Here is a 15,096-nt window from a genome sequence, read left to right on the forward strand (position 1 = left end):
CACCGCCACGGGCTTCATCAGAGGGGTGCCAAACGGGTGGCTTGTCCAGTGAGGCCGGCGTTCCAGTGACTGGGATTGTGGCCATCTCCCATTCCCGGCTTCCTCTTTCAGCCTGTGTCGTGGTGTGGCTTGTTTTTTCAGAGAAGAGCCCTGAAAAGATCCAAGCCTCTTCTGTGATGTGGGCCTCCTTCTCTCCTGCCGGACAATGAGCTCCCGTGCGGCTTTTGTCCGTGGCTGGACTGTGTTCGTCTTGATCTCAGAAGAGAGGCCGCACGGGATGGCGATGAGATTTCAACGGCTCCGGGAGCAACGCATCTCCTCACGTGGTCGAAGCCTTGGCAATCCCAAAGTGGAACCGCGGGGAAAACGGTTGACAAGCGGACACGTGACCCAGGCACAGACGCAGAGGGAGGCTCACCAAAGACAGGCCGACATGCAAGACACCGTTTTCTGGCGCATCGGGCACATTTCTCCAAACACACACACACACACACACACACACACACACACCCCAACCGACAGAGAGAGGGCAAGAAACTCACAGAGTGTGAGAGACAGACAGAGAAGCGAAAATGGGAGACACACAAACACATACACACACCGACAGTCCTACAGCAGTGGCACAGAAACAAACACCCCCAGGCAGGCGCTGAGGCTACGGGGTTCGGCTCTCGAGCAGAACGACCCTCGGTTGAGAGAGCAGAGCAGCCCACCGGCCCGCAGGCCGACCCGTCTTCGAGATCCCGGGGGCACGACTTTCGGGGAGACTCACCCGAACAGCGTCCGGGCGGCTCTGAGGCTGGGATGCGGCGCTGCTTCCCCCGGATTCCGCCTGTGCTTTCAACATCCTGGGCAGCCCTATGCCACGACTCCTGGCATCCGGAGACGGTCCTGTCGACCCCGTGGAGAGGTCAGGCTGGAGCCTCGGAGCCCCGCCACGCAAGCACTGCCACGGAGGGCTCCTGTTTGCCAGGCCTCAGGGCGTGGTTGCTCTGACAACCGTGGGAACCACTGTGACGCAAGAGCCCCCGCTCGCCACTCGCGCATGCGCATTGGCTGGGCCGCCCCGCGCTCCGCTGCCGGCAGTCAGGCTGCGTCCCCTTTCAACGACGGTGGCCGCTGGGCGCCAGGGGCTCTCCTGCTGCAGCCTTGGCAGCGGCTGCATCCGGGGTCCAGTAGGGGGCCGCGTGGGAGAGGCGGCCGCGGGCGGCGTCCCAGGATCAAACCCCAGGAGTCCCGTCTTCAGGACCTCCGTGAGCCGATTTCCATCGGGGGAGGGGGAGCTTCAGGGCGCCTGCTGGGGTCAGGTCACGACCTCCCAGCAGATCCGATTCTGGACCCCTCCGGGTAAGAATGGACGGTCTGAGCACATGGACTGAGGCAGGCAGTGCCTGGCTGCAGCCCAGAATGATCCCATGGGCCTCAACGCGCGGAGTCAGCTGAAAGTTCACTGACCCGTGAGCCCTCTGCCTCCCTCCTTTGAGACAGCAGTGCCCTGCCGGGATACTGAAGGGCCTGGGACCTAGCCGCGGGCCAAAAGTTTCAGGGTGTCAGTCCACCCAGGAGCAGAGAGGAGTCGCATTCTCAGGAATGAGACTGGATGTGCAGAGGAAATGCGACCAGCACCTGTCCCAGAAGGCAAGGACTTGTCTTTCAAAGGGGGAGGGGGGCAGAGGGCTCAGATGCGTCAGTGACCTTTCAGTTGACAGCGCAGCCTTGTGGCCTGTGGGATGATGGTGGGCTGCAGCCAGACCCTGCCTGCCTCACTAGATGTGCTCAGCCCATGCTTTCTCACCCGGAGGCTCCAGAATCGGATCTGAAGCGGAGTCCTGAGACCCCAGCAGGCGCCCTGCAGCTCCCCCTCCCCCGGTGGAAATCGGCTGAAACCCAAGCAGGTTTGCAGAGAGAAACAATCATGACAGGGATCTCCAGGAAGTGTCTCCCTGATGGACTGGGAAGTGATCCTTCTGGAAGACATCCAGCCAGCCCAGGAAGCATCTAAGCCCCGGAGAAACAGGGGATACACAGCCAGAGGGAGGACGGAGCAGAGGCCAGAGCCCAGGCGGGGTAGAGCACCGTGCCACCGCCACGGGCTTCATCAGAGGGGTGCCAAACTGGTGGCTTGTCCAGTGAGGCCGGCGTTCCAGTGACTGGGATTGTGGCCATCTCCCATTCCCGGCTTCCTCTTTCAGCCTGTGTCGTGGTGTGGCTTGTTTTTTCAGAGAAGAGCCCTGAAAAGATCCAAGCCTCTTCTGTGATGTGGGCCTCCTTCTCTCCTGCCGGACAATGAGCTCCCGTGCGGCTTTTGTCCGTGGCTGGACTGTGTTCGTCTTGATCTCAGAAGAGAGGCCGCACGGGATGGCGATGAGATTTCAACGGCTCCGGGAGCAACGCATCTCCTCACGTGGTCGAAGCCTTGGCAATCCCAAAGTGGAACCGCGGGGAAAACGGTTGACAAGCGGACACGTGACCCAGGCACAGACGCAGAGGGAGGCTCACCAAAGACAGGCCGACATGCAAGACACCGTTTTCTGGCGCATCGGGCACATTTCTCCAAACACACACACACACACACACACACACACACACACACACACACCCCAACCGACAGAGAGAGGGCAAGAAACTCACAGAGTGTGAGAGACAGACAGAGAAGCGAAAATGGGAGACACACAAACACATACACACACCGACAGTCCTACAGCAGTGGCACAGAAACAAACACCCCCAGGCAGGCGCTGAGGCTACGGGGTTCGGCTCTCGAGCAGAACGACCCTCGGTTGAGAGAGCAGAGCAGCCCACCGGCCCGCAGGCCGACCCGTCTTCGAGATCCCGGGGGCACGACTTTCGGGGAGACTCACCCGAACAGCGTCCGGGCGGCTCTGAGGCTGGGATGCGGCGCTGCTTCCCCCGGATTCCGCCTGTGCTTTCAACATCCTGGGCAGCCCTATGCCACGACTCCTGGCATCCGGAGACGGTCCTGTCGACCCCGTGGAGAGGTCAGGCTGGAGCCTCGGAGCCCCGCCACGCAAGCACTGCCACGGAGGGCTCCTGTTTGCCAGGCCTCAGGGCGTGGTTGCTCTGACAACCGTGGGAACCACTGTGACGCAAGAGCCCCCGCTCGCCACTCGCGCATGCGCATTGGCTGGGCCGCCCCGCGCTCCGCTGCCGGCAGTCAGGCTGCGTCCCCTTTCAACGACGGTGGCCGCTGGGCGCCAGGGGCTCTCCTGCTGCAGCCTTGGCAGCGGCTGCATCCGGGGTCCAGTAGGGGGCCGCGTGGGAGAGGCGGCCGCGGGCGGCGTCCCAGGATCAAACCCCAGGAGTCCCGTCTTCAGGACCTCCGTGAGCCGATTTCCATCGGGGGAGGGGGAGCTTCAGGGCGCCTGCTGGGGTCAGGTCACGACCTCCCAGCAGATCCGATTCTGGACCCCTCCGGGTAAGAATGGACGGTCTGAGCACATGGACTGAGGCAGGCAGGGCCTGGCTGCAGCCCAGAATGATCCCATGGGCCTCAACGCGCGGAGTCAGCTGAAAGTTCACTGACCCGTGAGCCCTCTGCCTCCCTCCTTTGAGACAGCAGTGCCCTGCCGGGATACTGAAGGGCCTGGGACCTAGCCGCGGGCCAAAAGTTTCAGGGTGTCAGTCCACCCAGGAGCAGAGAGGAGTCTCATTCTCTGGAATGAGACTGGATGTGCAGAGGAAATGCGACCAGCACCTGTCCCAGAAGGCAAGGACTTGTCTTTCAAAGGGGGAGGGGGGCAGAGGGCTCAGATGCGTCAGTGACCTTTCAGTTGACAGCGCAGCCTTGTGGCCTGTGGGATGATGGTGGGCTGCAGCCAGACCCTGCCTGCCTCACTAGATGTGCTCAGCCCATGCTTTCTCACCCGGAGGCTCCAGAATCGGATCTGAAGCGGAGTCCTGAGACCCCAGCAGGCGCCCTGCAGCTCCCCCTCCCCCGGTGGAAATCGGCTGAAACCCAAGCAGGTTTGCAGAGAGAAACAATCATGACAGGGATCTCCAGGAAGTGTCTCCCTGATGGACTGGGAAGTGATCCTTCTGGAAGACATCCAGCCAGCCCAGGAAGCATCTAAGCCCCGGAGAAACAGGGGATACACAGCCAGAGGGAGGACCGAGCAGAGGCCAGAGCCCAGGCGGGGTAGAGCACCGTGCCACCGCCACGGGCTTCATCAGAGGGGTGCCAAACGGGTGGCTTGTCCAGTGAGGCCGGCGTTCCAGTGACTGGGATTGTGGCCATCTCCCATTCCCGGCTTCCTCTTTCAGCCTGTGTCGTGGTGTGGCTTGTTTTTTCAGAGAAGAGCCCTGAAAAGATCCAAGCCTCTTCTGTGATGTGGGCCTCCTTCTCTCCTGCCGGACAATGAGCTCCCGTGCGGCTTTTGTCCGTGGCTGGACTGTGTTCGTCTTGATCTCAGAAGAGAGGCCGCACGGGATGGCGATGAGATTTCAACGGCTCCGGGAGCAACGCATCTCCTCACGTGGTCGAAGCCTTGGCAATCCCAAAGTGGAACCGCGGGGAAAACGGTTGACAAGCGGACACGTGACCCAGGCACAGACGCAGAGGGAGGCTCACCAAAGACAGGCCGACATGCAAGACACCGTTTTCTGGCGCATCGGGCACATTTCTCCAAACACACACACACACACACACACACACACCCCAACCGACAGAGAGAGGGCAAGAAACTCACAGAGTGTGAGAGACAGACAGAGAAGCGAAAATGGGAGACACACAAACACATACACACACCGACAGTCCTACAGCAGTGGCACAGAAACAAACACCCCCAGGCAGGCGCTGAGGCTACGGGGTTCGGCTCTCGAGCAGAACGACCCTCGGTTGAGAGAGCAGAGCAGCCCACCGGCCCGCAGGCCGACCCGTCTTCGAGATCCCGGGGGCACGACTTTCGGGGAGACTCACCCGAACAGCGTCCGGGCGGCTCTGAGGCTGGGATGCGGCGCTGCTTCCCCCGGATTCCGCCTGTGCTTTCAACATCCTGGGCAGCCCTATGCCACGACTCCTGGCATCCGGAGACGGTCCTGTCGACCCCGTGGAGAGGTCAGGCTGGAGCCTCGGAGCCCCGCCACGCAAGCACTGCCACGGAGGGCTCCTGTTTGCCAGGCCTCAGGGCGTGGTTGCTCTGACAACCGTGGGAACCACTGTGACGCAAGAGCCCCCGCTCACCACTCGCGCATGCGCATTGGCTGGGCCGCCCCGCGCTCCGCTGCCGGCAGTCAGGCTGCGTCCCCTTTCAACGACGGTGGCCGCTGGGCGCCAGGGGCTCTCCTGCTGCAGCCTTGGCAGCGGCTGCATCCGGGGTCCAGTAGGGGGCCGCGTGGGAGAGGCGGCCGCGGGCGGCGACCCAGGATCAAACCCCAGGAGTCCCGTCTTCAGGACCTCCGTGAGCCGATTTCCATCGGGGGAGGGGGAGCTTCAGGGCGCCTGCTGGGGTCAGGTCACGACCTCCCAGCAGATCCGATTCTGGACCCCTCCGGGTAAGAATGGACGGTCTGAGCACATGGACTGAGGCAGGCAGGGCCTGGCTGCAGCCCAGAATGATCCCATGGGCCTCAACGCGCGGAGTCAGCTGAAAGTTCACTGACCCGTGAGCCCTCTGCCTCCCTCCTTTGAGACAGCAGTGCCCTGCCGGGATACTGAAGGGCCTGGGACCTAGCCGCGGGCCAAAAGTTTCAGGGTGTCAGTCCACCCAGGAGCAGAGGGGAGTCTCATTCTCAGGAATGAGACTGGATGTGCAGAGGAAATGCGACCAGCACCTGTCCCAGAAGGCAAGGACTTGTCTTTCAAAGGGGGAGGGGGGCAGAGGGCTCAGATGCGTCAGTGACCTTTCAGTTGACAGCGCAGCCTTGTGGCCTGTGGGATGATGGTGGGCTGCAGCCAGACCCTGCCTGCCTCACTAGATGTGCTCAGCCCATGCTTTCTCACCCGGAGGCTCCAGAATCGGATCCGAAGCGGAGTCCTGAGACCCCAGCAGGCGCCCTGCAGCTCCACCTCCCCGGTGGAAATCGGCTGAAACCCAAGCAGGTTTGCAGAGAGAAACAATCATGACAGGGATCTCCAGGAAGTGTCTCCCTGATGGACTGGGAAGTGATCCTTCTGGAAGACATCCAGCCAGCCCAGGAAGCATCTAAGCCCCGGAGAAACAGGGGATACACAGCCAGAGGGAGGACGGAGCAGAGGCCAGAGCCCAGGCGGGGTAGAGCACCGTGCCCCCCCACGGGCTTCATCAGAGGGGTGCCAAACGGGTGGCTTGTCCAGTGAGGCCGGCGTTCCAGTGACTGGGATTGTGGCCATCTCCCATTCCCGGCTTCCTCTTTCAGCCTGTGTCGTGGTGTGGCTTGTTTTTTCAGAGAAGAGCCCTGAAAAGATCCAAGCCTCTTCTGTGATGTGGGCCTCCTTCTCTCCTGCCGGACAATGAGCTCCCGTGCGGCTTTTGTCCGTGGCTGGACTGTGTTCGTCTTGATCTCAGAAGAGAGGCCGCACGGGATGGCGATGAGATTTCAACGGCTCCGGGAGCAACGCATCTCCTCACGTGGTCGAAGCCTTGGCAATCCCAAAGTGGAACCGCGGGGAAAACGGTTGACAAGCGGACACGTGACCCAGGCACAGACGCAGAGGGAGGCTCACCAAAGACAGGCCGACATGCAAGACACCGTTTTCTGGCGCATCGGGCACATTTCTCCAAACACACACACACACACACACACACACACACCCCAACCGACAGAGAGAGGGCAAGAAACTCACAGAGTGTGAGAGACAGACAGAGAAGCGAAAATGGGAGACACACAAACACATACACACACCGACAGTCCTACAGCAGTGGCACAGAAACAAACACCCCCAGGCAGGCGCTGAGGCTACGGGGTTCGGCTCTCGAGCAGAACGACCCTCGGTTGAGAGAGCAGAGCAGCCCACCGGCCCGCAGGCCGACCCGTCTTCGAGATCCCGGGGGCACGACTTTCGGGGAGACTCACCCGAACAGCGTCCGGGCGGCTCTGAGGCTGGGATGCGGCGCTGCTTCCCCCGGATTCCGCCTGTGCTTTCAACATCCTGGGCAGCCCTATGCCACGACTCCTGGCATCCGGAGACGGTCCTGTCGACCCCGTGGAGAGGTCAGGCTGGAGCCTCGGAGCCCCGCCACGCAAGCACTGCCACGGAGGGCTCCTGTTTGCCAGGCCTCAGGGCGTGGTTGCTCTGACAACCGTGGGAACCACTGTGACGCAAGAGCCCCCGCTCGCCACTCGCGCATGCGCATTGGCTGGGCCGCCCCGCGCTCCGCTGCCGGCAGTCAGGCTGCGTCCCCTTTCAACGACGGTGGCCGCTGGGCGCCAGGGGCTCTCCTGCTGCAGCCTTGGCAGCGGCTGCATCCGGGGTCCAGTAGGGGGCCGCGTGGGAGAGGCGGCCGCGGGCGGCGTCCCAGGATCAAACCCCAGGAGTCCCGTCTTCAGGACCTCCGTGAGCCGATTTCCATCGGGGGAGGGGGAGCTTCAGGGCGCCTGCTGGGGTCAGGTCACGACCTCCCAGCAGATCCGATTCTGGACCCCTCCGGGTAAGAATGGACGGTCTGAGCACATGGACTGAGGCAGGCAGGGCCTGGCTGCCGCCCAGAATGATCCCATGGGCCTCAACGCGCGGAGTCAGCTGAAAGTTCACTGACCCGTGAGCCCTCTGCCTCCCTCCTTTGAGACAGCAGTGCCCTGCCGGGATACTGAAGGGCCTGGGACCTAGCCGCGGGCCAAAAGTTTCAGGGTGTCAGTCCACCCAGGAGCAGAGAGGAGTCTCATTCTCAGGAATGAGACTGGTTGTGCAGAGGAAATGCGACCAGCACCTGTCCCAGAAGGCAAGGACTTGTCTTTCAAAGGGGGAGGGGGGCAGAGGGCTCAGATGCGTCAGTGACCTTTCAGTTGACAGCGCAGCCTTGTGGCCTGTGGGATGATGGTGGGCTGCAGCCAGACCCTGCCTGCCTCACTAGATGTGCTCAGCCCATGCTTTCTCACCCGGAGGCTCCAGAATCGGATCTGAAGCGGAGTCCTGAGACCCCAGCAGGCGCCCTGCAGCTCCCCCTCCCCCGGTGGAAATCGGCTGAAACCCAAGCAGGTTTGCAGAGAGAAACAATCATGACAGGGATCTCCAGGAAGTGTCTCCCTGATGGACTGGGAAGTGATCCTTCTGGAAGACATCCAGCCAGCCCAGGAAGCATCTAAGCCCCGGAGAAACAGGGGATACACAGCCAGAGGGAGGACGGAGCAGAGGCCAGAGCCCAGGCGGGGTAGAGCACCGTGCCACCGCCACGGGCTTCATCAGAGGGGTGCCAAACGGGTGGCTTGTCCAGTGAGGCCGGCGTTCCAGTGACTGGGATTGTGGCCATCTCCCATTCCCGGCTTCCTCTTTCAGCCTGTGTCATGGTGTGGCTTGTTTTTTCAGAGAAGAGCCCTGAAAAGATCCAAGCCTCTTCTGTGATGTGGGCCTCCTTCTCTCCTGCCGGACAATGAGCTCCCGTGCGGCTTTTGTCCGTGGCTGGACTGTGTTCGTCTTGATCTCAGAAGAGAGGCCGCACGGGATGGCGATGAGATTTCAACGGCTCCGGGAGCAACGCATCTCCTCACGTGGTCGAAGCCTTGGCAATCCCAAAGTGGAACCGCGGGGAAAACGGTTGACAAGCGGACACGTGACCCAGGCACAGACGCAGAGGGAGGCTCACCAAAGACAGGCCGACATGCAAGACACCGTTTTCTGGCGCATCGGGCACATTTCTCCAAACACACACACACACACACACACACACACACCCCAACCGACAGAGAGAGGGCAAGAAACTCACAGAGTGTGAGAGACAGACAGAGAAGCGAAAATGGGAGACACACAAACACATACACACACCGACAGTCCTACAGCAGTGGCACAGAAACAAACACCCCCAGGCAGGCGCTGAGGCTACGGGGTTCGGCTCTCGAGCAGAACGACCCTCGGTTGAGAGAGCAGAGCAGCCCACCGGCCCGCAGGCCGACCCGTCTTCGAGATCCCGGGGGCACGACTTTCGGGGAGACTCACCCGAACAGCGTCCGGGCGGCTCTGAGGCTGGGATGCGGCGCTGCTTCCCCCGGATTCCGCCTGTGCTTTCAACATCCTGGGCAGCCCTATGCCACGACTCCTGGCATCCGGAGACGGTCCTGTCGACCCCGTGGAGAGGTCAGGCTGGAGCCTCGGAGCCCCGCCACGCAAGCACTGCCACGGAGGGCTCCTGTTTGCCAGGCCTCAGGGCGTGGTTGCTCTGACAACCGTGGGAACCACTGTGACGCAAGAGCCCCCGCTCGCCACTCGCGCATGCGCATTGGCTGGGCCGCCCCGCGCTCCGCTGCCGGCAGTCAGGCTGCGTCCCCTTTCAACGACGGTGGCCGCTGGGCGCCAGGGGCTCTCCTGCTGCAGCCTTGGCAGCGGCTGCATCCGGGGTCCAGTAGGGGGCCGCGTGGGAGAGGCGGCCGCGGGCGGCGTCCCAGGATCAAACCCCAGGAGTCCCGTCTTCAGGACCTCCGTGAGCCGATTTCCATCGGGGGAGGGGGAGCTTCAGGGCGCCTGCTGGGGTCAGGTCACGACCTCCCAGCAGATCCGATTCTGGACCCCTCCGGGTAAGAATGGACGGTCTGAGCACATGGACTGAGGCAGGCAGGGCCTGGCTGCAGCCCAGAATGATCCCATGGGCCTCAACGCGCGGAGTCAGCTGAAAGTTCACTGACCCGTGAGCCCTCTGCCTCCCTCCTTTGAGACAGCAGTGCCCTGCCGGGATACTGAAGGGCCTGGGACCTAGCCGCGGGCCAAAAGTTTCAGGGTGTCAGTCCACCCAGGAGCAGAGGGGAGTCGCATTCTCAGGAATGAGACTGGATGTGCAGAGGAAATGCGACCAGCACCTGTCCCAGAAGGCAAGGACTTGTCTTTCAAAGGGGGAGGGGGGCAGAGGGCTCAGATGCGTCAGTGACCTTTCAGTTGACAGCGCAGCCTTGTGGCCTGTGGGATGATGGTGGGCTGCAGCCAGACCCTGCCTGCCTCACTAGATGTGCTCAGCCCATGCTTTCTCACCCGGAGGCTCCAGAATCGGATCTGAAGCGGAGTCCTGAGACCCCAGCAGGCGCCCTGCAGCTCCCCCTCCCCCGGTGGAAATCGGCTGAAACCCAAGCAGGTTTGCAGAGAGAAACAATCATGACAGGGATCTCCAGGAAGTGTCTCCCTGATGGACTGGGAAGTGATCCTTCTGGAAGACATCCAGCCAGCCCAGGAAGCATCTAAGCCCCGGAGAAACAGGGGATACACAGCCAGAGGGAGGACGGAGCAGAGGCCAGAGCCCAGGCGGGGTAGAGCACCGTGCCACCGCCACGGGCTTCATCAGAGGGGTGCCAAACGGGTGGCTTGTCCAGTGAGGCCGGCGTTCCAGTGACTGGGATTGTGGCCATCTCCCATTCCCGGCTTCCTCTTTCAGCCTGTGTCGTGGTGTGGCTTGTTTTTTCAGAGAAGAGCCCTGAAAAGATCCAAGCCTCTTCTGTGATGTGGGCCTCCTTCTCTCCTGCCGGACAATGAGCTCCCGTGCGGCTTTTGTCCGTGGCTGGACTGTGTTCGTCTTGATCTCAGAAGAGAGGCCGCACGGGATGGCGATGAGATTTCAACGGCTCCGGGAGCAACGCATCTCCTCACGTGGTCGAAGCCTTGGCAATCCCAAAGTGGAACCGCGGGGAAAACGGTTGACAAGCGGACACGTGACCCAGGCACAGACGCAGAGGGAGGCTCACCAAAGACAGGCCGACATGCAAGACACCGTTTTCTGGCGCATCGGGCACATTTCTCCAAACACACACACACACACACACACACACACCCCCCAACCGACAGAGAGAGGGCAAGAAACTCACAGAGTGTGAGAGACAGACAGAGAAGCGAAAATGGGAGACACACAAACACATACACACACCGACAGTCCTACAGCAGTGGCACAGAAACAAACACCCCCAGGCAGGCGCTGAGGCTACGGGGTTCGGCTCTCGAGCAGAACGACCCTCGGTTGAGAGAGCAGAGCAGCCCACCGGCCCGCAGGCCGACCCGTCTTCGAGATCCCGGGGGCACGACTTTCGGGGAGACTCACCCGAACAGCGTCCGGGCGGCTCTGAGGCTGGGATGCGGCGCTGCTTCCCCCGGATTCCGCCTGTGCTTTCAACATCCTGGGCAGCCCTATGCCACGACTCCTGGCATCCGGAGACGGTCCTGTCGACCCCGTGGAGAGGTCAGGCTGGAGCCTCGGAGCCCCGCCACGCAAGCACTGCCACGGAGGGCTCCTGTTTGCCAGGCCTCAGGGCGTGGTTGCTCTGACAACCGTGGGAACCACTGTGACGCAAGAGCCCCCGCTCGCCACTCGCGCATGCGCATTGGCTGGGCCGCCCCGCGCTCCGCTGCCGGCAGTCAGGCTGCGTCCCCTTTCAACGACGGTGGCCGCTGGGCGCCAGGGGCTCTCCTGCTGCAGCCTTGGCAGCGGCTGCATCCGGGGTCCAGTAGGGGGCCGCGTGGGAGAGGCGGCCGCGGGCGGCGTCCCAGGATCAAACCCCAGGAGTCCCGTCTTCAGGACCTCCGTGAGCCGATTTCCATCGGGGGAGGGGGAGCTTCAGGGCGCCTGCTGGGGTCAGGTCACGACCTCCCAGCAGATCCGATTCTGGACCCCTCCGGGTAAGAATGGACGGTCTGAGCACATGGACTGAGGCAGGCAGGGCCTGGCTGCAGCCCAGAATGATCCCATGGGCCTCAACGCGCGGAGTCAGCTGAAAGTTCACTGACCCGTGAGCCCTCTGACTCCCTCCTTTGAGACAGCAGTGCCCTGCCGGGATACTGAAGGGCCTGGGACCTAGCCGCGGGCCAAAAGTTTCAGGGTGTCAGTCCACCCAGGAGCAGAGGGGAGTCGCATTCTCTGGAATGAGACTGGATGTGCAGAGGAAATGCGACCAGCACCTGTCCCAGAAGGCAAGGACTTGTCTTTCAAAGGGGGAGGGGGGCAGAGGGCTCAGATGCGTCAGTGACCTTTCAGTTGACAGCGCAGCCTTGTGGCCTGTGGGATGATGGTGGGCTGCAGCCAGACCCTGCCTGCCTCACTAGATGTGCTCAGCCCATGCTTTCTCACCCGGAGGCTCCAGAATCGGATCTGAAGCGGAGTCCTGAGACCCCAGCAGGCGCCCTGCAGCTCCCCCTCCCCCGGTGGAAATCGGCTGAAACCCAAGCAGGTTTGCAGAGAGAAACAATCATGACAGGGATCTCCAGGAAGTGTCTCCCTGATGGACTGGGAAGTGATCCTTCTGGAAGACATCCAGCCAGCCCAGGAAGCATCTAAGCCCCGGAGAAACAGGGGATACACAGCCAGAGGGAGGACCGAGCAGAGGCCAGAGCCCAGGCGGGGTAGAGCACCGTGCCACCGCCACGGGCTTCATCAGAGGGGTGCCAAACGGGTGGCTTGTCCAGTGAGGCCGGCGTTCCAGTGACTGGGATTGTGGCCATCTCCCATTCCCGGCTTCCTCTTTCAGCCTGTGTCGTGGTGTGGCTTGTTTTTTCAGAGAAGAGCCCTGAAAAGATCCAAGCCTCTTCTGTGATGTGGGCCTCCTTCTCTCCTGCCGGACAATGAGCTCCCGTGCGGCTTTTGTCCGTGGCTGGACTGTGTTCGTCTTGATCTCAGAAGAGAGGCCGCACGGGATGGCGATGAGATTTCAACGGCTCCGGGAGCAACGCATCTCCTCACGTGGTCGAAGCCTTGGCAATCCCAAAGTGGAACCGCGGGGAAAACGGTTGACAAGCGGACACGTGACCCAGGCACAGACGCAGAGGGAGGCTCACCAAAGACAGGCCGACATGCAAGACACCGTTTTCTGGCGCATCGGGCACATTTCTCCAAACACACACACACACACACACACACACACACACACACACACACCCCAACCGACAGAGAGAGGGCAAGAAACTCACAGAGTGTGAGAGACAGACAGAGAAGCGAAAATGGGAGACACACAAACACATACACACACCGACAGTCCTACAGCAGTGGCACAGAAACAAACACCCCCAGGCAGGCGCTGAGGCTACGGGGTTCGGCTCTCGAGCAGAACGACCCTCGGTTGAGAGAGCAGAGCAGCCCACCGGCCCGCAGGCCGACCCGTCTTCGAGATCCCGGGGGCACGACTTTCGGGGAGACTCACCCGAACAGCGTCCGGGCGGCTCTGAGGCTGGGATGCGGCGCTGCTTCCCCCGGATTCCGCCTGTGCTTTCAACATCCTGGGCAGCCCTATGCCACGACTCCTGGCATCCGGAGACGGTCCTGTCGACCCCGTGGAGAGGTCAGGCTGGAGCCTCGGAGCCCCGCCACGCAAGCACTGCCACGGAGGGCTCCTGTTTGCCAGGCCTCAGGGCGTGGTTGCTCTGACAACCGTGGGAACCACTGTGACGCAAGAGCCCCCGCTCGCCACTCGCGCATGCGCATTGGCTGGGCCGCCCCGCGCTCCGCTGCCGGCAGTCAGGCTGCGTCCCCTTTCAACGACGGTGGCCGCTGGGCGCCAGGGGCTCTCCTGCTGCAGCCTTGGCAGCGGCTGCATCCGGGGTCCAGTAGGGGGCCGCGTGGGAGAGGCGGCCGCGGGCGGCGTCCCAGGATCAAACCCCAGGAGTCCCGTCTTCAGGACCTCCGTGAGCCGATTTCCATCGGGGGAGGGGGAGCTTCAGGGCGCCTGCTGGGGTCAGGTCACGACCTCCCAGCAGATCCGATTCTGGACCCCTCCGGGTAAGAATGGACGGTCTGAGCACATGGACTGAGGCAGGCAGGGCCTGGCTGCCGCCCAGAATGATCCCATGGGCCTCAACGCGCGGAGTCAGCTGAAAGTTCACTGACCCGTGAGCCCTCTGCCTCCCTCCTTTGAGACAGCAGTGCCCTGCCGGGATACTGAAGGGCCTGGGACCTAGCCGCGGGCCAAAAGTTTCAGGGTGTCAGTCCACCCAGGAGCAGAGGGGAGTCTCATTCTCAGGAATGAGACTGGATGTGCAGAGGAAATGCGACCAGCACCTGTCCCAGAAGGCAAGGACTTGTCTTTCAAAGGGGGAGGGGGGCAGAGGGCTCAGATGCGTCAGTGACCTTTCAGTTGACAGCGCAGCCTTGTGGCCTGTGGGATGATGGTGGGCTGCAGCCAGACCCTGCCTGCCTCACTAGATGTGCTCAGCCCATGCTTTCTCACCCGGAGGCTCCAGAATCGGATCTGAAGCGGAGTCCTGAGACCCCAGCAGGCGCCCTGCAGCTCCCCCTCCCCCGGTGGAAATCGGCTGAAACCCAAGCAGGTTTGCAGAGAGAAACAATCATGACAGGGATCTCCAGGAAGTGTCTCCCTGATGGACTGGGAAGTGATCCTTCTGGAAGACATCCAGCCAGCCCAGGAAGCATCTAAGCCCCGGAGAAACAGGGGATACACAGCCAGAGGGAGGACGGAGCAGAGGCCAGAGCCCAGGCGGGGTAGAGCACCGTGCCACCGCCACGGGCTTCATCAGAGGGGTGCCAAACGGGTGGCTTGTCCAGTGAGGCCGGCGTTCCAGTGACTGGGATTGTGGCCATCTCCCATTCCCGGCTTCCTCTTTCAGCCTGTGTCGTGGTGTGGCTTGTTTTTTCAGAGAAGAGCCCTGAAAAGATCCAAGCCTCTTCTGTGATGTGGGCCTCCTTCTCTCCTGCCGGACAATGAGCTCCCGTGCGGCTTTTGTCCGTGGCTGGACTGTGTTCGTCTTGATCTCAGAAGAGAGGCCGCACGGGATGGCGATGAGATTTCAACGGCTCCGGGAGCAACGCATCTCCTCACGTGGTCGAAGCCTTGGCAATCCCAAAGTGGAACCGCGGGGAAAATGGTTGACAAGCGGACACGTGACCCAGGCACAGACGCAGAGGGAGGCTCACCAAAGACAGGCCGACATGCAAGACACCGTTTTCTGGCGCATCGGGCACATTTCTCCAAACACACACACACACACACACACACACACACCCCAACCGACAGAGAGAGGGCAAGAAA

Source organism: Macaca nemestrina, unplaced genomic scaffold (genome assembly GCF_043159975.1).
Source record: "Macaca nemestrina isolate mMacNem1 unplaced genomic scaffold, mMacNem.hap1 Scaffold_45, whole genome shotgun sequence".
Lineage (NCBI taxonomy): Eukaryota > Metazoa > Chordata > Mammalia > Primates > Cercopithecidae > Macaca > Macaca nemestrina.